Source organism: Aphelocoma coerulescens, chromosome 6 (genome assembly GCF_041296385.1).
Source record: "Aphelocoma coerulescens isolate FSJ_1873_10779 chromosome 6, UR_Acoe_1.0, whole genome shotgun sequence".
Lineage (NCBI taxonomy): Eukaryota > Metazoa > Chordata > Aves > Passeriformes > Corvidae > Aphelocoma > Aphelocoma coerulescens.
In genome coordinates, this window is record NC_091020.1 from 14,608,512 (window position 1) to 14,634,891 (window position 26,380).

General features: G+C 36.9%; 1 protein-coding gene and 1 long non-coding RNA gene across 2 annotated transcripts in view; both read right to left on the reverse strand.

Moving 5' to 3' along the window:
* LRMDA (leucine rich melanocyte differentiation associated) overlaps positions 1–26,380 on the reverse strand; it is a 617,496-nt gene that overhangs the window by 388,739 nt on the left and 202,377 nt on the right. The window lies entirely within an intron of this gene.
* LOC138112367 (uncharacterized) overlaps positions 1–26,380 on the reverse strand; it is a 120,469-nt gene that overhangs the window by 1,648 nt on the left and 92,441 nt on the right. Inside the window, exons 2-3 of the long non-coding RNA XR_011151722.1 lie at positions 9,255–9,424; positions 8,411–8,589 (exon numbers count right to left, since the gene is read on the reverse strand). This is a non-coding gene — a long non-coding RNA (uncharacterized lncRNA). The remainder of the gene's footprint in view (positions 1–8,410; positions 8,590–9,254; positions 9,425–26,380) is intronic.

The following is a 26,380-nucleotide window of genomic DNA, read 5'->3' on the forward strand; positions in this document are numbered from 1 at the left end:
ACATACAGGACTTGCTAAGTGGATCAATGCCATTAAAGTGAGGTACCTCCTAAAGCAGAATGGCAGCTAATAGGTTTTTTCAGTAAAAACACAACATTGCTTCTTTTGATTGTTAACTTGTATACAAGTCTGTGAAATATGAACACAAATTCATCTAAAGTACATCCAGCTGAAGGGAAATCTTCAGGACACTGCACTCAAATATGATGACACAGACAGTCAAAACCAAGAAATCCTGACACTGGACCACTTCAGGGAAGGTATGAAAGAGGTATTGACAATGATGTTCGAGACTGACATTTGCAACCACTTACTGGACTGCTCCCTGCACTCACCCATTGCTAATTAGTACTGACATATGAATCAAACACCTTTATCCAAGCAAATCTAATGCAACTTAGATTTATTTTTAAAGTAAGTAACTCAATTACCATAGTAATTGCTCAAGTGCAGTTGTTTGCATTTTCTCAACAAAGAACTTTCTTTTGCTGTAGCAGTCTTTTGCCATCACTAGATTATAAATAATCATAATAGAAACATATTGGACAATAGAACTGAAAGCTCACATCTCAAAGACAGCCTTCCTGACTAGCATCATTCGCAGACTAATTCATAAATTACCTGAATTTTGACTTATCCAGATTCTAAAAACATTCTTTCATTTACAGTGTGTAACGCACTTAAGCAAACACTGCATACAATAACCACTCAAAAACATTACTTTGTGTCGGTAGATGAAGATATTTTTACTATACTAATAACTCGATTTCTCTTTATTTCACCCAATTTATTTTGTTTTAGCTGAGAACAACTTTCTAGTTATTATAAGAGACAGAAGTCCTTTGAAAAAAAATTGTTGACTGCTTGCAGATTGTTCTCCTTCACAATGTTACCTAAAAGGTAAGGATTTATCCCCTTTAGATCCTCCACAACTCACATGGCTCAAAACTTAAAATATTACTTTATTTGTACCCATAGTTTAATGGTATTGATGTTTCCAACACTGTGTCTGCACATTTTAATCTGTCAGTTTGGGGGTAAAGATGCTACTAAAGGGGCACTTATGGACAGAGTGGGCATGCAGAGGTTTTCCACTGATCCATGCTACTGAACTGCAGCAAGTGCACAAGTTAAAAGAAATCAAAGATTAAAGCCCTACCATATTACAAACAAACCTTTACAGGTACTTAGATCTTAAACTGAATAAAAATTATCAAATTCCCAAGACAGTCACATCTGTTAGCAAATAGGAACAGGAACAGAGTTTTAGAATTCAACAAAGTCCCAGAACGAGGAATATTTTTGCATATTAAGTTGCATTGATTAACCAGAAGTGTGTATTATTGCCTATAAAAAGAGAAATATGTGCAAATATAATATGAGAAAGTTTAATTTTCAGGAGTAAGGAGATGGACATATTCAAAAGTGCAAGTTCCAGTTTCGTTGCCTTACATTTTGGTGCTTTTCCAAAATAGCTAAAAAACATACAAGAACCTGTCTGGTTCCCAGATCTGTTGATAAATGGAAGATCCACCACACAGAACTGCAAATGAAAATAACCATTGAAGTTGTCTTTGGTTTTTAAAAAGAAAAAAACCCACAGTACACCATATAGGTATGTATAAGTAAATGAAGTCAGAAGAGAGGAGTGCAGGAGAGAAGAACACTGCAGTTAAAAATATTTTCATATTCCACAAGTTTCAAGGCATTTATGGCTTGAAAATATCTGGAAAAATATCTGACTCTGCTTTCTGTCCAGTTTTTCCTCAGAAAAAACCAAATATTTAAGCAAAGAGTTACGTAAGCATAAGAAATCATAGTATATGTTTTATGATGCCTCAGGAGAAAATAACATGAAGTCATATCTTTTGTGGAGAGAGGTAGAAGTCCCACACAATACATATTTATATGTCTTGCTCTCTCCATAATTGGTTGTCTAGCACACAGATCAAGTATTGACATAAAATCAGATAAGCATACATGAAGTAAAAGCCTGGTACTGAGTCTAACCTTTTATACTTTTATACATATTATTTCGATATATTTTCTTAAACATATACACACTTCTCCCTGTTTTTCTCTGCTGTATACACTTTTATCCTTTTTTAACCATTTCTTTTCAGCCTTTCTCACCTCCCTATTATACCGTGTTTCCCAGATAAGCTCAACATCTATAAGCAGTTTAGGACACAGAAGACATGAAAAGCTGGAACTATATTCCAACACCCACAAAAGTAATGCCATTGTTCTGCATTTTCCAAGGAGTGTCCTGTGACCATTCATCTTCTCTCTGATTCAAAGCACATCTATTTCATTAAATTACTGGTGATATGAACAAAGACACCTTTGGGCATAATCAAATGATACACACAAGGAGGTTCCAGCACAACAAAGAAAAATTAAGATATTGTGCAAGGAGTGTTCAATAACTTCAGAGAGAGCACGGTGGGTTTTTTAATGCCCTATAGATATGTCTTCATATCTAAAGATACAAAAATGCATAGATAAACTACAACAGAAATACATATACACTTTCTGCAGGAAGCATTTACATGTCATTCCAAATTCTTGCAATATGTTGTTTAAGCAAATGCACAGCACAATTTTAAACTAAACTTGTCTGCATGCCCATTTTTTTCTTGCTCCAGACTCTTTCATTGACAATTTTCTTATTGCCATGTAATTATATCTAGCTAATAAATGAGAATCCCCTCAAGTTTAAATTGACTGGAGGAACCCTGCCTAACAAGAACAGTAGGTTCAGCTTCAGACTGACCAATGCATAATTATTATGCAGCTATTATTCTGACCAAATAATTTTCTTACAGGAATGTCTGCTACTTTCATTAATCGACACTTTTGGGTACATTCTCTGCTTTTCAGCAGTCATCCTACAAAAGGTGGGTTACTTAAGAAACAATTAGGTGCGTATACAAAACAATTTGCAGGCAGTCTTACTCTTTCAGCTTCCTAAGTGAAGTGCCTTTCAAGGCTGATTTATAACACTGTCGTCTTCAGAAGGCAAAATAATTAATAGGAGCACGGACTTCTAATTTCAGTGACTTCCAGAGAAAGTGGATTTCATTTGATTTATGATGGCCGGTGACTTTGCATTTTATCAGTTCATTCACTCATTATTTATGCTGATGACCAATTTCAATGGGTCGCTATCATCTAACTCGCTACTAATCAAAGAGAATTAGGGTTCACTGCATTATTTAGAAGCCACTAATTTATCTTCAGAACAAGTATCAAGAATAGTTTGGGGCCTTCTACACTAAGAAGAGACACAGCTGGCAAAGTCACAGCATTTGCGTGGTATTACAAATGAATGTCATAGGGGCTACTTGCGAGAACTACTACTTTTTACAGAAGTTTCAAAACAGGCAGACTGTATAGATAGAAGACATATAGGAAACATTTAAACAATGAAATGAAACACATCCCTTCTGACCTGCTACGTCAAAATATTTAAAATATGTGTTTTCTGTTCCCTTTGCAAGCAATTCAAAGATGCTTTATTTTAAAAATTCTCTCTCCTTCTCTCTGTTAACTAAATGGAAATCTTTGCACCAAAATAATCCTAGCTGGCACATTTCTCATTTTAAAACCATTTGAATATATTTCTAGACACAAGAAAATAGATCAAACTGAAACTTAAACATTCAAAAATTGAGTTTTATCAGCAAGCAATAATACCAAATCACAATCAATCATTTGAGGAAAAAACTCTCCCATAAGAGAGGGGGGGGGGGGAAATTAGCTGCCTGTTTTGCTCTTGGTGAGCAGAGCACAAAAACCTCATTTCAGTATTTGCACTTTGCTACAAATTTATCCTCCGTTTTCCGCAGGATTTCCGTACAGCCCACCTCATGCAAACCACTCAAAAGGCAGTTCCACCTTTGGGGAGAGGTGCACCACCTTTCTAAAACACAGGGGAAGTACGTGGCCAGTAAGCTGGCAGAAAGGCAGCAACATGTGCCAGGTAACAGTTTTGGACCTTCCCCTAAAAGAGCCTTTACTTTGTAATATGCAAGTTTCAAATGCTAAGGCAGGAGAAACAGATGGGAGAAATAAAATGTTGATCCTAGAGAGGTGCAGAAAAACAATCTCCACTCACACTCACGGGAGTCTTCCTGAAAATATCATCCACTCATCCTTAAGCAAATCAGATTTTTAAATGTGGAAAATTGGAGACTTCCAAGGCTTCTCCATAAGCCCAACACCCCTAGGGCAAGAAGAAAAACTGCCACCTTTCAAGCCAGAGAAGGAGTGGACCAGCATTACTGTTTTTCATTTCTCTTACTCTCTCCCCACAAGCAGGTAAGGTGTCAAAAGATGGGAAGCAACGAGACTCCAGGAGAAGCTCATTTTTTCCACCTCTGTTTATTAAGAGGATGTGAAACAGCCCCAAGCAGCTGCCATCCCCATGTACTCCCTGGCACTGAGAACCAAACTGCTGGCCTTGCCTGGCCCCAGCTGCCCCAAGAGAAAAAATCCACACGGAGTTGGTGATGGCAGCAGAGATAAAACTTCCACCCAAGTGCCCCTCTGCAAGCACAGCTCCTCATGCTGCTGGTGTTTCTTCCCAAGTGAGTTTAACTGGGCCTGTGGAGGGGTCTGCCATATCTTCCAAATGAAAGGGGCATTTAGGGTGAAATAAAAGACTGCCATGCTCCCAGGGAAAAAAAAAAAAAAAAAAAAAAAAAAACCAAAAATACACACACACACACAAGAAGTCAAAACGCAAACATGTTAACAATATGACATTTCAAAATATGTATTTTTCACACACTTCACAGAATAATAAAACATCCTAAGTTGGAAGGGACCTACAAGGATCATCAAAGTCCACTTGAAGACTCTCCCCTCCTAAAAGACTGCCATTTACAGAAGTAAGATGTTTAGCAGTAATTTCTCTATATTGTTTAATTAACTTTTTCTTGTTTGGTTTTTTTTTTTTTTTTTAAGACAAACTCTTTGTTCTCTGCTGTGTGAATTGGGGTTTTTCCTTAAGCATGTACATATGACCTGCTGCCTGCCTACATACACTTGCTCATAGTCTGAGGCCAAGCCAATGGGACATGAAAATCAGAAAGGTAAAAGCTGAATAATCATACTAACACGTGACACTAAGACAAGACTCTAGAAGGAAACAATTAGGAAATAATTACATAAGGCTACCAGTTTTATTGGATGAAACTGGTATTTTTGTTGCCAAACAATAATTACCAACTGATTGAAATTACTAAGTAGCCATTCAGATTAGCGTTCATCAGAGTTTTGTTCACATAAACACAACATGCTCATCATACTAATGATCTGAAATAAAACCCATGACTTGGCATAGTTTTCTGCACCATAACACAATTTACATTTCATTGCTAGCAAAATCAAGCTGAAACACTGCAAACCAGTCTGTCTTTACACTGGTTTGCATTTTCTTTGCTGTCAATGCACATTTAAAGGATTTTTCTCAAATAAGCATTTACACCTAACTTACCACAATTAAGTCACTTCTGTTAGTAAAAAATTGACTGTACATTAAAACCCCCTATTTAAATTTCCTCAATATATCAGTAAGGCTATAATCTCTTTTTTCTACTAACAAATGTAATTTTATGAAAAAGGAATTGTATCAATGAAATCTGCAATTTTTTTTTTTTAACAGAAGTTTAAAAATATGTCTTCAGCCTAATAACAGCACACCAAGTCCTTAAAACATAATACTATGAAAAACATTCTTGGGTGTACAGTTCTCCTTGCAGGAGTCAAAGTGAAGAAGTTTTTTCTTTTTTTGGTTAATTGTTTGTTTTAAAATTTTCAAGTTGCAGGCAAAATTTGCACGTGGCCTGTGATATGTAAAACTGCTCATACACTTCAGAAATCTATTCCTATAGCCAGCACTAGGCCAACATTCAGAGTGCATGAAAAAAACCTTAACCTACAGAAGTTAACACAGGGGATATTAGCACTAATGTGATAATGGAAGGACTGTAAATGACCAGGATCTTTGTAGCATTTGCATCACCTACGTGTTACAATAAAAGAAGTTTCATTAATCTGCTCCAAGTACTGAGGAAGTGAAGTCTCCTGAATCTCTCATTCATACAGACGATATAATAAGGAAATTTATAATTTATGAAAATCCTGAGTGAAACCTCAGGAAAGAACACCTATATACCTACAACATGCCACGTGAAACTAGAAAACCCCATACTACCTTTCCAAGGACCCAATTCCTTAGTGAGCAGAGAACAACAACACAAGACAAAGGTGTGAGAAGTAGCTTTGGTAGCGAGTAAAATAAAGAAATTATTTTTTCTGTATGGAAAAAATCATGATACCTACACGAGTATATCCCCTAAGGCCAAGAACTGAACTACACATCATTAAAAACAGAGATATATACATATATAGGAAAAATGCTCAGAAGATTAGTTTACATCAGCTGGGGCAGCAAAATCCATGAACATTTGCAAAGCCCTTAGTCCAGGGGAGAAGATCTTTATTGCTCTGGAATTTCCATACGTACTTTCTGCGTGTCTCCAAGACCATTTCTTTATGAAGTAAAAGATGCACCACAAACCATAACTGGATTAATCTCAGCAAAAGAAACAAGTTTTACACTAGCTAAAAAAATCCTAAGTCTTTTAGAAAGTGATATGCTTCAAGACTGAAATTCATGTCTTAGCTTTGCACACTACTACAACCTCCAGACTCTGAAGAGGTCTCCCTCACATGTACGTAAGTCATTGTGATAAATCCTAAAACTCCCAAATTCAAAACAAAAAAACCCAAACCCAAAATCTTAAACCCAAAAAAAAAAAAGAAAAAATCCCTCCAAAACCCCAAACAAACACCTCAACAGTTTTAAAGAAATGGGTTCAGTGGAGAAGAATGTCTCCTCAAAACAAATTTAAACGGTGCTTCTCAAAAGATATCGCTGTTTTTCACCTGATTTGGCACATTCGCAGAATAAATTTTAAAATATTTGTCTAATTTAGATATTTTTTAGAAACAATTCTTAGTATTTATACATTTAACAGTGCTACAAATTTGCATCAAACCCTCACTTTCTACATTTTTCTCTCTAAATAGAGATATTTTGCATTCCCAAAAACTGAACAAATACATTTTTAGACTCTGATATGACCCCTTCAAGCAAGCAGCTGTAAAACTTCCATTGTTCATGAAATCCTGCATATGTACATCCCCAAGTCCCCTCTTCCATTCAATATATATGAAAATGCAATTTACTGTACGTCAAATGAAAAATGCAGTTTTCAAATGCATGACAACAGGTGCTAGTTAAATGATCAGACACTATTTGTTACCTAGTCTCTTACTCTCATTTGCAGCATGATAAATTGCATTTTAGCAGAGCACTGCGATCTAAGGGGTCTTGACATGCTTTTATTGATTTGCATAGGTTATATGCATGTATTCCTGTTTGTAGGCAAATAGTGCCACGAGTAAATTCAAGTCACCGTGCCTCTGTTTCAAGAAAATTGCAGTCATCACAGGGGAGCCAAGATGGAGTGAGGCTGGGTAAAAGAGACACATGCAGCCCATTGGAATCTTAGAACCTCTATTAAGATTTATAGGCTGCAGGATTCTTTTGGGCTTCAACATTATTCTTAGTAAACCCTTTCTGTCTTCAGCTGTTTATAAAACCTGGCAGCTTTAGCAAAGACAGAAGCTTACGTTGTAGGTAGCACAATTTAACATAATAGTGATAGCCTGTCCTCTAAATATCCTGATACTGATTTTCAAAGAGAAACAGTGCATATCCTCAGTTCCCTCTACCATAATTTGAAAGGTTTTCTTATTAGTAAGCAGTAATCTTCCCACCTGCATTTCCATAACACTTTGTGATCCCCATTAGTTGAAATTAGTTAATGTGTCTGTCCTCTTTTACCTCTTCTCAAGTCAGGCAGTATCATTATTTCCCTCTTAACAAGAAGAAAAGCATCCTGCATAGAAAGTTCAAATACCTTCCCAATGGGGTAAAAACAACAGCTCTAGAATAAGGAATTGAAACTTCCATGCTGGTGTTTTCTTCAGGGTGGGAAGGATGTGATCCACCATCACCCCAGCTTGCATATAATTCCCTGAGTTTGCTATCAGCACGTGCACACGCCTGCACTCAGCCCATCAGCTGAAAAGAGAGCTGCTGGAACATCCACCATACCCCCACACAGCACCATTATCTCTACCCATGCACACACATCACTTTATATCACAAATGTTGGAGCTGGCATGACACGCTCAGACTGGTGTCAACCTACACAGGCTGCAGATCCAATCATTTCCTTGTAAATTTGCACATTACTGATAAAGGTTCAGGTTACTGGGGGAACTGTTAATCTATCAGGAAAAAGGATTTAGACTTGACAGGCATACTTACACCTCAGAGTATTCAAGGAGCTCTTATTTATATGTTACTTCAGTACTTAAAATTTATTGAAGAACTGTTTCAGTGTGGTAGTTTAGCATTAATTTTGATGGAATTCAAGAATTGCATTCTTCTCTCTGTACCACAAAACCGAAAGTCAATCAAAATTAATCTAATTGTAAATTTAAGCTCTGAAAAAGGAACACACAACAAATATTAGGAAAAACATGGGATAAAATTAGGGCAATACAAAATGTAGCATCTCAGAAAACATCCTAATTTGACTTGGATACTTCCATTCTTGAGTTACTTAAAATTCTAACTAGAACTACTGCAGATTGGCCACAAATAAAATCAAAATAATTGCCCACATTATCAATTTTATTTGCCTACAAGTTTTTCAGTTTATGAAGATTCTATTGTATGTTTCTCAACAAAGAATGGACTACAGACTGTTTTCAGGGACTATAAAATTTAATGTATAAACACATCAAGATGAACTCCAAAAACATTTTTGCTTACTGTCCACCCAGCATGTTTCCATACAGTTTAGCATATGAAAATGATGTACTGACTGAGGAGAGGCACAGTGGGGTAACAGCTATATCTAATTTACACTTAAACTGGGAACTCATTATCAAATATGATTTTTTTAAAGATTAAATCTACTTGGAAAAGCCATGATGAATAAAGGAACACTGCTAAATATTCTTTTAAATTGACACAGAAAGCTGTCCCCTTTGGAATATCTGTAACAGACAAATGACTATCCCATAAATTTATAACTTCAATATTATATGATTTTGCTGAAGTAGTATTTATATAGTTCTGTCTAGGAGATTCACAGGCCAACTACCTTCAGCTTCAGCTGCTCATTTGTGTTTCCACACTAAGCCTTCAATTGGAACAACTGCTTGTGGAGTTGCATGACAAGCAGCAACAGAGAAATGAGATGACTGGGAATCCTTTTCTTCTTACGTCATTCTTGACATATTACAGCTTCTGATCTGGTCCACCTTTCAGCCCCTACCATAAAAAGAATGAAGCAATTGAAGGACAATGAAAGGATAGGAGAAACTGTTAAGGACCCATGTAAGGCAGCACTGCTCATCAGATTACTGCTTATTAACTTAAATTTTCAGTAACAAAACACACAAAGAAATATTTAATGTTGAACAAAAAGATTACAAGTGCATCTGTGGAACAGGAGAAAAAAAATGACCAAAGGAAGGTAGAAGAGTAAAATGAAATAATGCAACACCATAACAATAGGCCCCTGTCAAATCTTGTATGCACTATGTATCAGAAGAACTTCAAAAGGAAATTTGCAGAGGTAAAATGCGGTGGCTTGTTAAATGCTTTTGGGAAAGTAAAGAGACAGAACGGTGGAAAGAATACATTCCATCTTTAAAACAGTTTGTGTATGGGCAAATTAACAGAATTTTTGTTCTCATATTTTTCAAATCATTTATGCATCTAAGCCACTGCCAGTCAGTTCCTTCAAGCCATTTAGTTTGAGAGAAAGCAACAATATCTACAGTGCCCTGAATGAATTCTTGCCTCCTGACTTTCCCCCTCAACACCCTTATTTATTTAAATTTCAAAAAGTGGTACCTACAATAAGAAATAATCTTGCATATTATCACTCTGTTAGTGAAAACAAATTCTGATTTCAGAATATTGGTATTGCCTCTACTTCACCCTCTGGGCTCATTTTCTAACCCCATGTTCACATTCACAGGCAGCCTAGAACAGCAGGTCTAAGTTCTCAACGTGCCAAAGGTTTTGCCTACTAAAGCAAACTTTTATAAAAGAAGTCATAATACAAACCCCATGATTTCTACTCAGGTCATTGACACAGGCTCAGAAGGAACACCCACGAGTCCCCAAGCCCACAAGCATTCCTTCTCCCAAATATGAAAGACCAGTTTGTATGTCACTCCCATCCAGGACACTAAAAATAAGCTACCAGAAGTGGCCACAGGCACAGTGCTTTACCACAGGGAAAGTCTGTTTTCAGGCAAGCAATTAAGCACATCTAGAACAGCCCAGCAACTTGAGTAGGCAATAACAGCTACATGAAATCAAAGCACAAAAAGGTATGCTATTAGCAAGTATACCAGCTGATTTCTCCCTAATTACAATAATCTTCTTGTTGAAAAGGATCTATGATAGTTTTTTTTCCACAACTAAACAATGAAAGAAAAAAAAATGAATTCTGTGTACCTTGTAAAGACAAAAAGTTTGCAAAAAAAAAAGGGTGGGGGGGGGAAATAGAGAAGAAAGTGGGTTTGGAAGTTTTATATTGCAAAATTCAAGTCTGCAGAACATAGAAGGGCTCTTGGGATTTCTTGCTAAAGACCTTGCCTCTGGTACAAATCACCTATTTGTATGAACATCAGAAAAGATATGAAAAATTATTCAGTTCTCCCTAATGAGAGGAATTTAACATTTTTGGCATAGTATTCCATGATGTTTTTACACAACATCTTCACTAACACTTCAAAGCCATCAAAAATATACCAAGAAAAAGGTAATTAAGATTACAAAACATAGAGATGAACAAATGAGAATTAGTGTCACTATAAAGTTATTGGTTTTCTCCCCCTCTCCTGCTTTGTGCAGAAAAAATTAGAACTGCTTGATGAACTATTCATTTGCTGGTGTAAAATACATGAAAGAGGACATTGCCCTTCTGGGACGTGTCTGCACAGGGGATGCAAGCCTTAACACAGAGAAATATATTAGTGACCACTGTATCACCTTTCTCAGTTATGGTACTTCAAAACCTGATTTTTCCCATATTTCTCCTCCCTTTGTTTCAAGGCCACCTTCCTGCAACTTTCACTGAAGCTGGAGTGCTGTAAAAAATTTTTTGTACCTACAAAAATTCCTGCATATGACTATTTGGAACACACTTGTTGTGCAAGGCTAAAGACACATGGGAAAATTCCCAGAAAGCTGGCAAAAGCTTCAGGAGCAGAGTACCTAGCTCATGAAAATATGTGGGAAAACCTTTAAGCACAATTTTGTTTTCAAGAGTATGCCTATATGCTGTAAAAGACTGTACTGATTTTTACATAAATGACTAAAAATTAACATGAGCTAGAACATAAAAAAAACCCCAAGCAACCCTTTGATAAACTAAGAGTAAGCATTTTGTAGTTGTAGATGACCAGCACAAAAGCAGCTCTCCATCATGAAAAGAGGATTGTTAGGAACTTGTAAAAGGCAATTTGAAATTCTATAGTTCATCATTGCAGAAGAAAGTATAAAAAAAAAAGATCAAAAGAACTTTAAAATTGTGGTAAAAATAAAATGCACTCCTCCAAACCTTTTGGGCCTCAGGAATTAAAATCTTATGCAGGGATAAACATTGTGATTAACATTCAAGACTGAAAATTTAAGAAATTCCTGGAAACATGGCAATATATAAAGGAATTTTCTCACAGCAACAGAGAAGCAAAAAATCAGCATTAGCAGTAAAAGCTTCAGAAAGGTTAATTCCACAGATCAAATGGGTTTTCAGGGCATTCTTTGCACACTGAGACCTTTCTATTTAGAAGCTTGTCAAATAAAGGCACGCTGAAAGGAAAGAAAGTAGCCACGTCAAACCATACGTGCAAGCCCACAAAGCTGAAATGCCATCACCCTATGTAAACAGGAAATCTATCTGCATTTTAGTAGCCCTCTATCTAAACCCCACTCCCTCTGGAAAAAGTGTGTTCAGCAGTATTAGAGCACACACACTTTGTTTGTGCTTATTAAATAAAAAGAAAGGATCACCTTCAACCATATTAATGATGGACTGGTGGATGAAGGATGTCTGCGAAAATTCACAACATCTGTTTGCTCCACTCTCTTCTCAGTGTGCTGCACCTATTCCTCATGCTTAATGATGCTCATCCACTCTGCAAGTTTTACGAACAAATGTGTGTTTAGCCACATTCATCATTCTGAATGAGCGTTCTTGATGAAGCATCCACTGGCCTGTTTCGCTCTTTCTGCTACACTTTAACAAATGACAACTGCTCTACGTATTTTTCATTTGTTAAAAATAAAAAGCTAAGTGAAGAATAGGCCCAGCAAATTTTTCTTTTACTCCTCTGTTAACTTTACTGGAAAATGGAATACAACATGCATTTAAACTGCATGCAGGTTCACATGCACAAATCTAAATGGTGCATACAGATGGATAGTATTTTAAAAATACAGCAGAATACAGTGTAGCATAACAGACAAACATTCTTTCCCACACCAACAGGAGTAGTTCCATCTTTTTATGAAGGTGATGTATTTCTCACTCTGATCAGCTTGGGGACTGATTCTGTGATGTTCACAATGCCTTAACACAAGACACTTGGCATCTTTTGGTACCAGGCCAGCAATACATCACAGTGGACATCTGCCTTCTGTTTTCCAGCTTTCCTCCTTTGAAGCACACCAATATTTAAAGACATGTTTCCCAGAAAATGTGCCTGCTGTAAATGTCACCCTAGAAATCAACTGTGAATAGCATTACATGTCAAATCTATGATATTTTTTCCAGTTAGAAAAAAAAGACTCTAAGAAATATTAGTGAGCAATCAAAGCAAAAGAGTCAAATCTAATACCAAAAAAAGTGTTCAGAAAACATTAAATGTGGAACATCTTTGGAAGTTGTCTTCCAGAATTTAGAACAACTCACCATTCTTATTTCCATTCGTACACAGAAAAATTAAAATGTTCATCCCAATACCCATTTTCTTAAGCGTTTCTTTAGAAGATTACTGATGCAGTATACAGCGTAAGCTTCTCCGGCTCATCTTCTGGTAGTATTTCCTATGTTTGCAGAAGCTATACAGATTAAATGAGGGGTTTTTTTCTGCAGCTTAATGCTATTCCTTTGCTTTACTGATTGAGCCTTTGAGAGCCCTTTTGGGTCTGTACTGGTTTTCTGCACTCATCTGTATTAGTAACATTCAGGAGGCCAGAGGGTGCATTGGACGAAGCAAGTAACGTTCTAAAACGTCAATGATCTTCACTATGAACAATGTTTATTGCAAGACAGGCATCTAAGACACAGGCAAGTACAGGGGTTCTGGTTTTCATGCTATCTTTTTAATAACTAGGTTGGAGGAAAAAATGGATCTTGTAAAAGCCTCCTAACAAAATTTGCAAGAGGCTGCCTTACAAGAAGTTCTACAACAATTTTCGTTGAATAACAAACTTTGCGATAGTTCTCAATGAAATAACTATGGACCAAAAGAAAAGAAGAACATTTTGACTCTACCCTAAGAAAAAAACTCTATTTATGAAAAAAATCAAACACTAATCCTGAAATCATTATGTCCAGACCAAAAAAAGGCATGACAGTTCAGTAAGAAGTTCTAAGTCAGGGAGCATGATCAAACAAGTAGAACTTCTGAGATACTGAAGCTATTTAAAAATTATGTAGTGCCTATGAATTTTTTAAAGACAACCAACAGGTACAATTCCAAATAATTTCTTACTAAAGCAGACAAAAATCCTCCATTAAAACCTCTCTTAAACATGCTATATCAGCATGTACTAATAACTAAGAAGAAATTAGCATTTCTTCTAACAAATACAGCCTTATATGTCAAATTATATCAATTCCTTAAACTTAGCGAATGGCTAACACTCAACTGGGCAATGAGTGGAGAGGAACTAATTATAAGAATTCAGACTTCCACTCCAATTTGCCACTGACAGCATAGCATTTTCCTGATATGTAAATTCTATAAAAGTAAATCCTACACTAATGGCATGGTTGGGCAGTGAAATGCTATCTTACCCTGTTCATGAGACTTCACATAACTTAGAAGGCATCAAAACATTATAAAAACAATAGCTAATTGAAACCTCTAAAAATTATATCCTGTTTTACCAACATTTTAAAGCAAAAACTAGTATCAGCTCACTTCCTCTTTATCTGAAGTTGTTAAGTCAGAGATAATAACCAGTAAACTTGCCACAAAGTATAATTCCTAGCAAGTTATGTTCCATAACAAAAATGTGTGACATTATGGAATACAGATAAAGATGTACTCAAATTCAATAGAAGTTGTTATAAATCAGCATGCAATGGGGTGTACCCTTCACAAATTAGTACAATGTGAAAAGACGACCATGAAGTTCAAAAAACCAATTTTTTTGGCAAAATGTAGCAAGAACTTCCTGAGATCTCTCAACACAGATTAAAAAACAAGGGCAGAGGAAAACTATATAGTAAGTTAAATGAAATACATAAAAACAGAATCACTAAAATTTATATGAAATTGCAACCAAGTCTGTTCAGGTTCCTCTGAGGTTTAAGTACTAAAGGAATCCATTACTAGGCTTAACAGGAAATTGTCCATGACAAAGCTACAAACTATATAGAAAATATTCCTCTTCAAATAAGTACAATGAACACTGCAACAGAACTGACAGAAGTTGTATATTTTTGTTATAAAAAGGAATTTGTAATTATAAAAAAAACCCACAAATTATGGCTCCTTAAAAAGAGTGCCTCTGATCATCATATTTCAGAAATTAGGTCCCATAGAGGATTTTTTTAAAAATAAAAATTAATTTACATTTTTTGCTAAAAGTGCTTTTTCTCTACTATAAAACAGATCTGTATTTGAAAATAGAAAAAAGGATTTATGCAAAAAATAACCTCAAGGGGATCATTACAGAAACACAAAAAGTAATTTTCTACTAGAATTGTAAAGTGCATTTGCAATAGATGTTTAAAAATATGGTTACAAAATACATAAAACATACAAATGAATGGGATTTAATACAAATGTAATAATTTAAATGGTATCCTTATTTAAGTGACAGACAAAGTTCCTGGAAGAACAGGAGACACACCTTTAGGTAACTTAAAATTCGAGCAATATTAAAATGGATAAATGTGTTTCATACTATGTAGATACATAGCCATCATTTATCCTCATGAGCTATGTATGCAGAGAGTATGGATAGTTTATTAGACTTCCTGAAATAATTCCATAGTCAGAATAACTCACTTGACAGAAAAAAGAATCATGGGGAACAAAAGAACAATATTGAAAGCAACAAGTGCAATTCCATAGCTCTACAAACAAGAGAGCCCAAAAGCCTGGCTGGTCCCGCTCTCTCTCGCCCGTGCAGAGCAGCAGGCAGTGCTGGGAGTGCTCATCCCCCAGAACTGAACAGGAACATCTCCTCTGCAGCTGTCCCTGAGCCCTCCCAAGAGTGGCAAGGGAGGCTACAGAACTTGCAGGGCAGGTACAGTCACAGACAAACGTTAACGCAAACTGCACAATAGGTCTCAAGAAACACATCACAGTACTTTTGAGAAAATCAGAGCACAAATAACCCACAGATTACTGCAAATTACTCTGACAAAAATAAGTCCAAGCATATCTGACAGTAAAATTACACTCTCCTCAACAACAGTATCCCTTAGGTAATCCCCCTTCTCTCCCCATCCCGAATGTTAAATTGTCTCTTAGCTTTACAACAAATCAAGGCTAAAAGCTGCATACTGGCAGCACTTCTTTTCATCTTACATAAATTTTATTTCTTCTCAATAGCATCAAGTGTGGTATACTTTATGAAAATTATGAAAAGCATCACAAAGAAACAAAACGTAAATGATACAACAATTCAAAGCATATGAAGGGCACTGTTTCTGCTATCTACAAAAACATCAAATCATTTCTTCCTCTACTGCAGCTTGAGTTCATGCTTTTCCATGGGACAATGAAGATAAAAAAAAGGTATGGGGTTTGTACTTCATTTTTCTCCTCATGGAAGTAAAAGGGTTAATACCATTTACATCCCTATTAATATGATGATATCAGCTGAAGAAAATGCTAAGTTTCTCATAAAATATTAAAGACAGTACCTAGGACAAGATTTAGATTCTTTAAAATAGATCTTGTCCTAAGACTTGCCCTATCTTTCCTATGGATTGAATCAGAGGTTCTATACAAGTATTCTTTCTCCCTTTCTTCCATCCTGTATATGATCTTATCCAGCAAGAAAGGCAGCTCATTGTTTTAATTTGTCTGCATAATCAAGCTGACACATAATCATCTTACACAGAAGAAACACAGAAATATGAATGGGGACAGGATGCAGTATGGCAGGAGGTGAAGAACTGCTGACAGAGCATATCTGTGGCTCCTTTAACATACACTTCAAAAAGCAGTTTATATATCCAAAAACCTTATTTCTGATGTTTTCCACTAGGGACAATTCCATATCTTAAAACAGATCCTTTAAGGCTTTCTCCTCCTTATAGCTGTAATTTCAATCCAAATGCTGATTTTCATATTTTTGGGTTATCCCTTAAAAAAGTTCCTCCCTTTTATTTGCAATTATGCCTTCCCATTCCCTCCATGTACCCTCAAACACTCTTGAGCTCTCTTCCCAGCAATGCTATGAACAAAGCAATACTGGATATATATGGCAACAGAGGAAAAAAATATTAAGTACAGTTTGCCTGTATAAGGCTCCCAAAACTTCACTGTGCACTACAGATTCCATCTAAATGTACATCCCTGATCAGACACTTCTCCCCACAGCTGCTTTCTAAGCCTCTTACCCTGTCTAGAGACTGACTGTGCTGGGGACACAGTTTAGAAGCCCTCTCTCTGATGTGATAGCTGAACTTTCACCAGCCTTCTGGTCTTTCCCCTGGCTCATTTTAGTCTCTACCAATCTCTTTGTGTCACTTCCCTACCTCCACAAGCGACCAGGATTCCTCCAGTTTTGTATCTTTTAAACAGTGTCCTGCTTCCTTCCACACCAAGGCATACAGGGAGGTTTGTCAAAGGTCCCCAGACATATTGACGAACCTGGACCAATTCCATTTATTTACAACTATGAAAAAGCAATAAATAAAACAAATAAACCTTTGGTATTGGGATTTTGTAGTGGGATAGTAAAACACTCATAACAGGAGGATATATAGCAAATAGTTTTGGCTGGTTCAGACAGTACAGAAGTGAACCAATGAAAGACTGCAGAAACTCTGAGGCTCCGAGATCAAGTGTTGGGTCCTAGTGACACCAGACAAACCTGGATTCATGGAAGGTTTTTCCATCCAGTATTGAGCATTTTCCTCCTTAAGCTCATGAGTTCCTTGCTGACCTGAAGAAATGTTGAAACTACAAATTACTTTGGTTAAGAAATTTAGGGAGTGCCAAATTAAGACTTAGCTGTGCAACTTTCATGTGGTCTCCTAATATATATTCAAAATAACAATAATATTGTGCAATAACACAATCATGTTTGCTTCTGCCATTATCCAGTTCTCTAAATAACAATCTGCCAAGTAAGAACATGGGATGCAAAGACAGACATGTAGATGAAGGACCAGAAAACTAGAGAAGAATGGGAACCACGGAGCGACGAAGACACAACAGCCTTGGGACCTGTTGGGCTCCAACACAAGTACAAGAAAAGCTGGATATGTAAGTGAAAGAGTGAAAGCAATCTCACAGCTGACAACCACAATGCCTAGGCAGACATAAAAACCAGAGAAGACTAAGAATATGACAGAGAAGATTTGGATACCTATTTTCCCAAAGGGTTTCATCCCAACTACTCCATAAAAATTAGGACAAAATGCAGGGAATGCGACCACATTTTCAGATGGGCTGTCTGTAAGATTTCCTAATCAGAGCTGAAAAAAATCCCAGAGGTCTGACTGCTTTGAGACGAAAACAAAAACCAAAACCCCACAACATATGATCCAGGAAATAAAAGTAACAAAATGGAGGCCAAAACCAATGAGCAGTATGATGTTACCTTGCTCAGTAGTGCTACCCATGAACCACCTAATATCCAGCACCAACAGTGAAAAGCCACATGCCACAAGGGGTCAACCTGCTCCATCCAGTTTCACAACTAAAAAAAGGATAGATAACAGGAACTCTGTAAGGGGAAGATAAACCCAAGGATACTAGGTTTTATTTGGGTTAGTTGAAGATAAAAGTGCAGTTAATTCTCCCCACTTTCTTGTTGATATATAGCCATTGAAAAATGTCCATCAAAATAATCCTGCTGTTGATCTATAAACTTAAATGCTGCTTTTCCATAACTCCAGACTTGCATTGCCTAGGCTTAAAGTTGGGCAGGATTGCCCTAGCAGCCTCCCACACCTGACAAGCGAAGATGAAAAAAATGCAGAATAATGTCATCTTGAATCACTATCTGTTCATACAAATATATTTCTTACAAAATGTATGAAAATGGTATAAATATTTTCATTGATTGCCATGCCATATTCTTAGATGAGAAACTTAGTAACTTCTCATGTGTTCTTTGGAAAGAAACCAACAATTTTTAATGTGTTAAACAAAATTTCCAATGTGATTAACTTAAATTAATCTTAAAACATATTTAGATCCAAATCTCACAGCACTTCCAAGTTATGCAACACTTTACAGATAATTTGAGAAGCCCAGCAATACCTCCTTATAAAAATTATACTAGACATCCCTCCAGCAGAGACTCAAAAGACATAATCCTTACAACACTGATGTCTTTAAAAAATAGCTCTTCAACGTTTGTGTTTGATGGTAGCATTCAGAGGAACTTTGCTCTGATCTAGTTTTATTGTACAACCCTATTTAAAAAAAAAGTCACCACATGAATCTAGACTGACACACACAAATATTTTACACTAATAAAAGGTTGACAAAAAGAATAAATACTGTGTGCTCTAGAAGCAGCCTCCACTTTAGACACAAGTGAGTTTACATCTGTTATATAGGACATGTCAGCACTGTATAATCTTGATGAAATCAGACAGACCACACACCTGTAATTGACTTAACTGGGCAAGAGACATAACTGGTGCTCAGAACTTCAGCCAGAAATGCTGTTTTTTGGCAACAAGAAAATTACACTGAAAAGAATGAAGTTTAGCAGAGATGTTTTGCCATTGTTGGCCCATCTCTTTATGCATTTGAAGTGCTAAAGTATAAATATATTTGAGAAAACCACTTGAATACCTAAATTTAATTCCTTCTGGTATAATTTTATACTTTCAAATCTGTTTTTATTTTATTAGTCCAGGACCGAGAGCAAATAATTTTCATTACTGCAATAAATGAATTGGCAAGAATTTACAATTTTTAGTGCTATGGCTGCATTGTGTGAAGAGTTATATTGTACAGCTTTTCTCTAGGATCATTTCTAGGGTATGAAACCTAAACCGTGACAATGCTGCATCCATCCTCTGAGTACATGCGGCACAAGTACAACACATTCTCTTAAGATGGATTTTGCACAAAAGGCTTTTCTTCATAATAAAAATATCTCCAATCATCAATTCCTCATACTTTGCCTTCCAGGTACACGCACACTTTAGACACTGTGTTTACTTTTTTCCTTTCACAAATTGTAATTCATCCATTTCATATAGCAAGTAAAGCACTGTATGTCCAGCTGCCCTGTGTGTTCTCCATTTCCACTGGGACATTTTTCTGGGATAGAATTTGAGGACTTTCAGCTTTTAGTGAGCACCTGACCAGAACCACGGGCAGATTTCCGTAAATCCATAAATCTCAGAGACACTCCGCAAAAGTGCAGAATCTGTGCTCTGCACACTCATTATGTTAACTGATTTCCATAAGCATTAGCTCAAGCACCACACCATGCAGATACACATTTATTTCCTTCTGAGAAATTCCAGACAGCAGAAACCCCTATTAAATATAAGGCTTAGTTTACTCTGGCTGCTGAGATGTAATACAAGTCTGATCTGTACCTGCAAGTGTCCAAGAACATTATTTTGTAATAACAAAGTTGCTTTCTGGTCAATGTAAGTTAATACACTTTGAAAAAAATAGATTAAACTAAACTGGAAAAGACATTCATTATGGAGTAAGAACACTCATAGCAAAACTAATCAAGAATATAATTATATAAATACAACTATTTAAGAAATGTATTTTACTATGTCCTAAATAAATTTTGTGCAGCAGAGCACTAAACAACTAAGTGTGAAGACATTCTCATCTCAGTTTGTAACAGACTCAAAATCTGATTATATATGTCTTAGTAATTTATTTCAAATCAACCCAACTATTTATTCTAGTCAAACTTCTCAGAGAATAAAAATTAACTCATTTCATTTGGTCACAGCAACACATGTAGCCTTCAATCTTATACATCATAATGAGTTTAGAAAACTAAATTACAGAACCAAGAAGAGGGAGGACACACAGCTATCACCTGCTCCAAAGAGCTGTTATACGCCTGTATTAATATTTGTAAAGCACTTTCGATTCACACATAAAAGCAGCTATACACACAAGGAAGAGTACTGCTAGGAAATGTTACAAACACAAGGTTCTTCCTTGAGGCCCTGCTCTGGCTTTAACAACACTTGCTCTTGGCTCTCATTCAGCCAGCCCCAACACTTGAGAAACTCTTTGGAGCTCCTCGAACTAAATTCAAGACAGCGAAAAGGGCATAGAAACCAAACAGAACATGAGGGCATGGTTGAAATCAACAGAAAATATTGGGGAAGGGTGAAATTGCTCTTGGAGCTTCTGGCAAGACTAAAAAAGGAAGAGTACTGGTATGAGGAGAATGTGAGGCACAAAAAACTCAACTCTTGGTATGAGTAGAAAAAGGCTCCATAAAACTCCCAGAGTGCTAAGAAAAGGGAAGAAAGTCAGAAAGATCTCCTGACACAGAGAAAGATGGTTCAACAGGCTAAAAAAATGAACAAACTGTCAGGTGTGGACAGAAATATGTGTATAGCTGCCTATATAATGAGCTTGGCCTACTGTGAAACCACCACAGCCCTAAGCATATACACACACAACAGACAATTCATCCCTAGAGTAATACCTCAGTGTTTTGGCTTTTTTTAAACCTGTCAAAAATTACATTACATATCCTTTTGCAATATTTTCTTTTACAATATAAACACACGAGCACAAAAAAAAAAAACTAGCAACCTGTTCAGTAGTGAGACAGAGCATGAGACACTAGCAATAGTGTTAATTTTGAGTTCAAATTATCATTGTTATAGCAGGGAAAATCTCCCCAGACTCTTATAGCTTCTTCCTACATGAGGAAAACCAACAATGGTTGAATAGATGGCGTGCTTCTGAAGATTCCAAGTCATTTCTCCTTAATTCTGGAAGAGTCCATTTGTATTTATTTTTTATTTGCTTTTTAACTTCTGAGTGTGATTTGTGAAGTACCAGAAGCCAACAAGCCTTCCTAGCCAAAATTAGGATCTTAAAGCTCGAGATGCAAAGCACACAAACAGTGGGACAAAAAGGGAGAAAATTTCTAATGCAAAGATCTGGATTCCCAACTGATAGCCCTGATTCTACAAGCACACCCAGACTACTTCTTTCTTTCACAGGGAAACAATAACAGGATCAAAGTCAAAGACTACTAAAGACAGAAGCTCTTTCTTTGTATTCAGATTCAAAACAAAACAGACAACATCAGAGAAGATAAAAAGAAAACATCTCAAATAAACAAGGCAGGGCTGGGTTACTCCTTCAAGCTCCTGTGGGTTAAGACATGTAACTTGCCAAAGAACATTTTGCAAACACAAACAGATGTGTTTCTCTTAATTCCCAAATAGTGATCAAGACAATCCAAACCCTGTGAGCACGATTATCCACAGTATCAGTAAAGGCTAGGATGGAATCTCCTCAACCGAAACCTGCTAAAATACCCAGACAAGGTAGCATACCATGCCACACAAATATCACACTAACTTGTTCTGCATGACTAAACCACAATTTTTGTTACAATTCCACTCCGCTCTAACTTTATATCATGTTCCTCACCTTGGGAGACTGTGTCTTATTTGCATTACAAACTCTTAGCAAGTCACTACGGCTCAGAAAGGGTCTTGCCACTACAGGCATACAGGAGCCTGTGCTCACACGCTGCTAAGCTGCGTTTTCTGGGGCAAAGATTACAGGCAACAGCTGCTCCTCCCAGGACTCTGTCAGCTGCAGCTGGGCATCCCAACAGAACGGGCAGGAGAGGCCCCCATGCTCCAACACAAACCCGACAGCCTAAGTTACTCTAGTACAAACAAGACACATTGAACTGATAGAGGATACAGCCACAGCCTTCCCCAAGCCAGCCAAAACCAGCTGGGAAAAACACATGGAAAGCAAAAAGCATAAAGCAATCCAAGCTGTGTTCATCCTACTCATTTGTTTTTGTTAAATATCATATATTGAAAAAGTAAGTTAAAGATGAAGAGGTATTCCTTGCTTCTCCCATTGTAAAATGTAATTTCTAAGATGCATTCATAAATTCAGAAAGCTGTTTTAAGATCTAATCTGGAAGCAAAAGCTAGCTTTGAGTACATCAACCATCTAACATTCTCTGCTCAAAGGTGACTTGTCAGAGACCAGCAAACAAAGTTAAAGGTAAAAAACTGCTCCCTTCAGGATGCATCCTGTTGTTAAAATGTCATTGTTTGCATAATAAAGCACTTCATGTGTTTAACCTTTGGTGTAAATATTGTAAATGATATTTCTTTTTCAGATAATTAAACTTAGCGTGTAAAAGAGTGACAACTAGTTATAAAATCTCATTTGCACTTCCCATCCATACTGCTTTTAGAATGAATGATAAGGCTTTTAACTATCTTCAGCTGAGAAATACTGTTTATAATAGAAAACAGGTTTATACTTGGACACTCTAATGAATCATTGAAATCACTGTTTGTTAGACTACTCACAGAAATAAACCCACTGAAGTCCAGAAGATCTTCTCTAAGAAGTATACTGCAATGTCAGTATGGGCAACATAATTAGAGCCTCCATGATCCTTCCTAATTACCTGGAGATGAAAAGCATAGCATTTCCCCTTTAGGATCTCCACAGTTACTTCTTCAATCATTAAACAAGCTAGGTCCAGGCCTTTCTGCAGGCATTGCCTGTGGTAAATTTGCTTATGATCTGTAGTCAATCAACTACAGATTTGTCATTATGTAGCTATGATTTATCCTCTGGCATATCCTTAACTTTCTGCCTTTGTCCATCTGCCACCACTTTGGGAGGACAGTGACTCTTTACCCTCAGACAGATGCCTAGGTGGTACATTTAGAAGAGCAAGTACCCAGTATTAATTTTCAGGCTACTCTTCATAATGTTTGTATTTCAAACAAGTTTTGCCCCATACATGTCATACAGCATGTAATATGCCTGTTATATGAAGTGCAGTACTCTTTACATGCAACTTTTAGATAATTATGAAAGGTTTGCTGTAATTGAAAAGGGAAAACAAGAATCACTGACTTCAGACAAGCACATGAAATGCACTGCCATACAATGACTCTTCTCGTAACTCTATTAGAAAGCGCCATGACATAATTTCATTTTGTAATGTCCCATTTTTAAGCATCATCTCATACAAGTCTTTAAATGTGCTAATTGGCAATCCCCACTATGTACAGAGAATTGCTTTCAAAATGCCAACAGTTCCTCTTTCATCAGCGTACTCAATAGCAGGAGAAAAATACTTTCCAAAATTCAAAGCATTTTGATCTGGTTCTGTCAAAATGCTACGTGTTCTCAATTGGTAATCTCTTTTTTGTCAAAATGTGACTATTTTTGTTCAGGATGGTTTTTCTAAATATGATCATCTTCAAAAGTTATGAAAAGAGAAATAGTAAAAAAAAAATTACTATTGCTACTTTACGTACTACCTACCAGGAGCCTTAGTGTGAACCTCTACAAACATTTCAATTTAAATTTAGAACATTTTTAAAACATCTAGTGCCAAAGAGACAGCATATGGTTTAGTTTATTAAATACATATCCATTGAACACCAGGAATCTTCAGGTAGCAGAAAGGGGTATCAGTAATTAGCAATTAGCTATTAATTTATGGGTAATAAAGAGCTGCTGCTTACCAGCTTCTCTTTTCAAAAAAACACTAGTGCCTCCCAGACTTTTTCCACAATAGAAAGATATGTCATACAAAGAATATTTTGGACTCAATTCCCTATCAGCAGTCACAGAGTGATGTTCTAAGGGATCTCTGGAGGTCACCACGTACAAATCTCACACAAAGTGGGGCAAAAACTAAGGTTAAATAAGGTTTCTGACAACCTCCACCAGTGCCTACACTATTACTTTAAAAGACTAGTTAATTCAGGGAATTCTTCAGCCATTACGTGTTCTCTGTTGGTGGCCTCTATTCCCATTTCCGCTTGGTAGAATACCAGTGCCTAACAGTAAAAGCAAGCAGCCTGGCAGCTCCTCCTCTTTTCCAACTGCTAGTACAGACATCGAGACTCATTTTTGCAGTGAAACCACCAGACATCTGTAGAAGCAGTAGGCAGCAAAGTGGTAGAGCCAGGAGTGTGCAAGTTGCCAGATGCATATGGACAACAAGTTGTCTGCAGCCTGAAGTGTGAGAATCAGCAGTATTTAATCAAGGAAAACATTAGAAGAAAGACTTAAAGCTGAAGTAGCTAACAGTTTTGCTCAGAACAAAACAGCAGATTGCTGACACGACAGGGTCTCTCTTGAGCATGCCGAATTGCAGCAAATGGAGCAGAAGACTGGCTAGTGAGTTGTTATATTCCAGATTCCATGTAAAAGGTGGTACACTGTACACCTAAATGTGCCAGGATGCTTGCCCTGATGACAAGCCAAACCCACCACGGAGTTACTGCTGCCAGGCTAGGCCAGACATTACACAAAGAAAGTTTATAAAACCCTGGCCAACCCACTGGTCTTCCCCACTCTCAGTAGCACACGATCCTTTAACAGAGTTGTAGTGAAATCATATATGGCAGTAGATATCCCAGCTGTAACCACAACAATTAACAAGTAGGAATCCATACAGCATGAACGCTATGACTCTGACTTTACTGACCTCAGATAATGCTTAGAAAACCAAACATTTGCAGTCATTTCGGGGCACTGCCAACATCAAATTTATTTCTCTCACTTTTGCCAAAGCAGTAACTATCAGCAATACAAAGATCGCTTCGTGTGTGTGCCTAAATCCTTCATTCGCTACCCATTCCCCTGCATCTCAAAGTAGGTGCCAAATAGGGCAAGAATTATTCTTTTTTTCCACGGATGCACAAATAGGACCTACCATCACAAATTTGCATAAATGTATATATTTTCACTACTGGAAATAACAGAAGGTTCCCAGATGGACCAAGTAAATCTATTAAGAAAATGATCCAGTTTGAAATATGAACTTCTGTAACACATTGTGGTTCCAGAGGTCTTTCACAAGGCATTCCTTAAACATCACAGTTCACAAGAAAACTCTTGAAGAGTTCCCAGTATCTATAGAACAAGCATGAGCAGTCCCTTGCTAATGTTATGCAAGTGATGATGAAACCGAATGACCAACCTGCTGTTGGACAACTTAAACAGCGTGATGAAAGGATGGGCTCAGGATTAAATTTTACAACGCCATTTCTCACTTTCCCACTCCCTAGTTGCTCAGTGCCTTGCCACAGGTAAGTCTTCTTTGTTGCAGCAATAGATTGTTTCTGTTTTTTTGGTTTTTTTGCGAAATCATGATCTAAAACTGGATCAGTAAAACAAATTGGGTTAAAAAAAAAAAAAACATACATGTATATTTGAGAGAGGATAAACTACAAATCAAAACAACATAACTGCAATAAGGACTGGAGATGGGATTGGACACCTTAATCCAGCTTCATCAATGGTAAATTATCACTTTGGTATACAAGTATTATGTTAACCATGAAGTGAATGTCATAACTGAAACCACTACTTCTTAGTTTTAAAGAGTTCGACTGAACCAATCTACTTCACCAAAACCACAAAAGGTCTTCCTCACTAACAGATACTACCAGTGCAAAATCTCCTCTGTATGCTGAACAGCAGATCTGCTGGAAAGCAGCTCTGCAGAGAAGGACCTGGGCATCCTGGTGGACTCCAAGCCAAACAGGAGCTAGCAGCATGCCCTTGCAACAGAGGCTTACAGACTCCTGGGATGCAT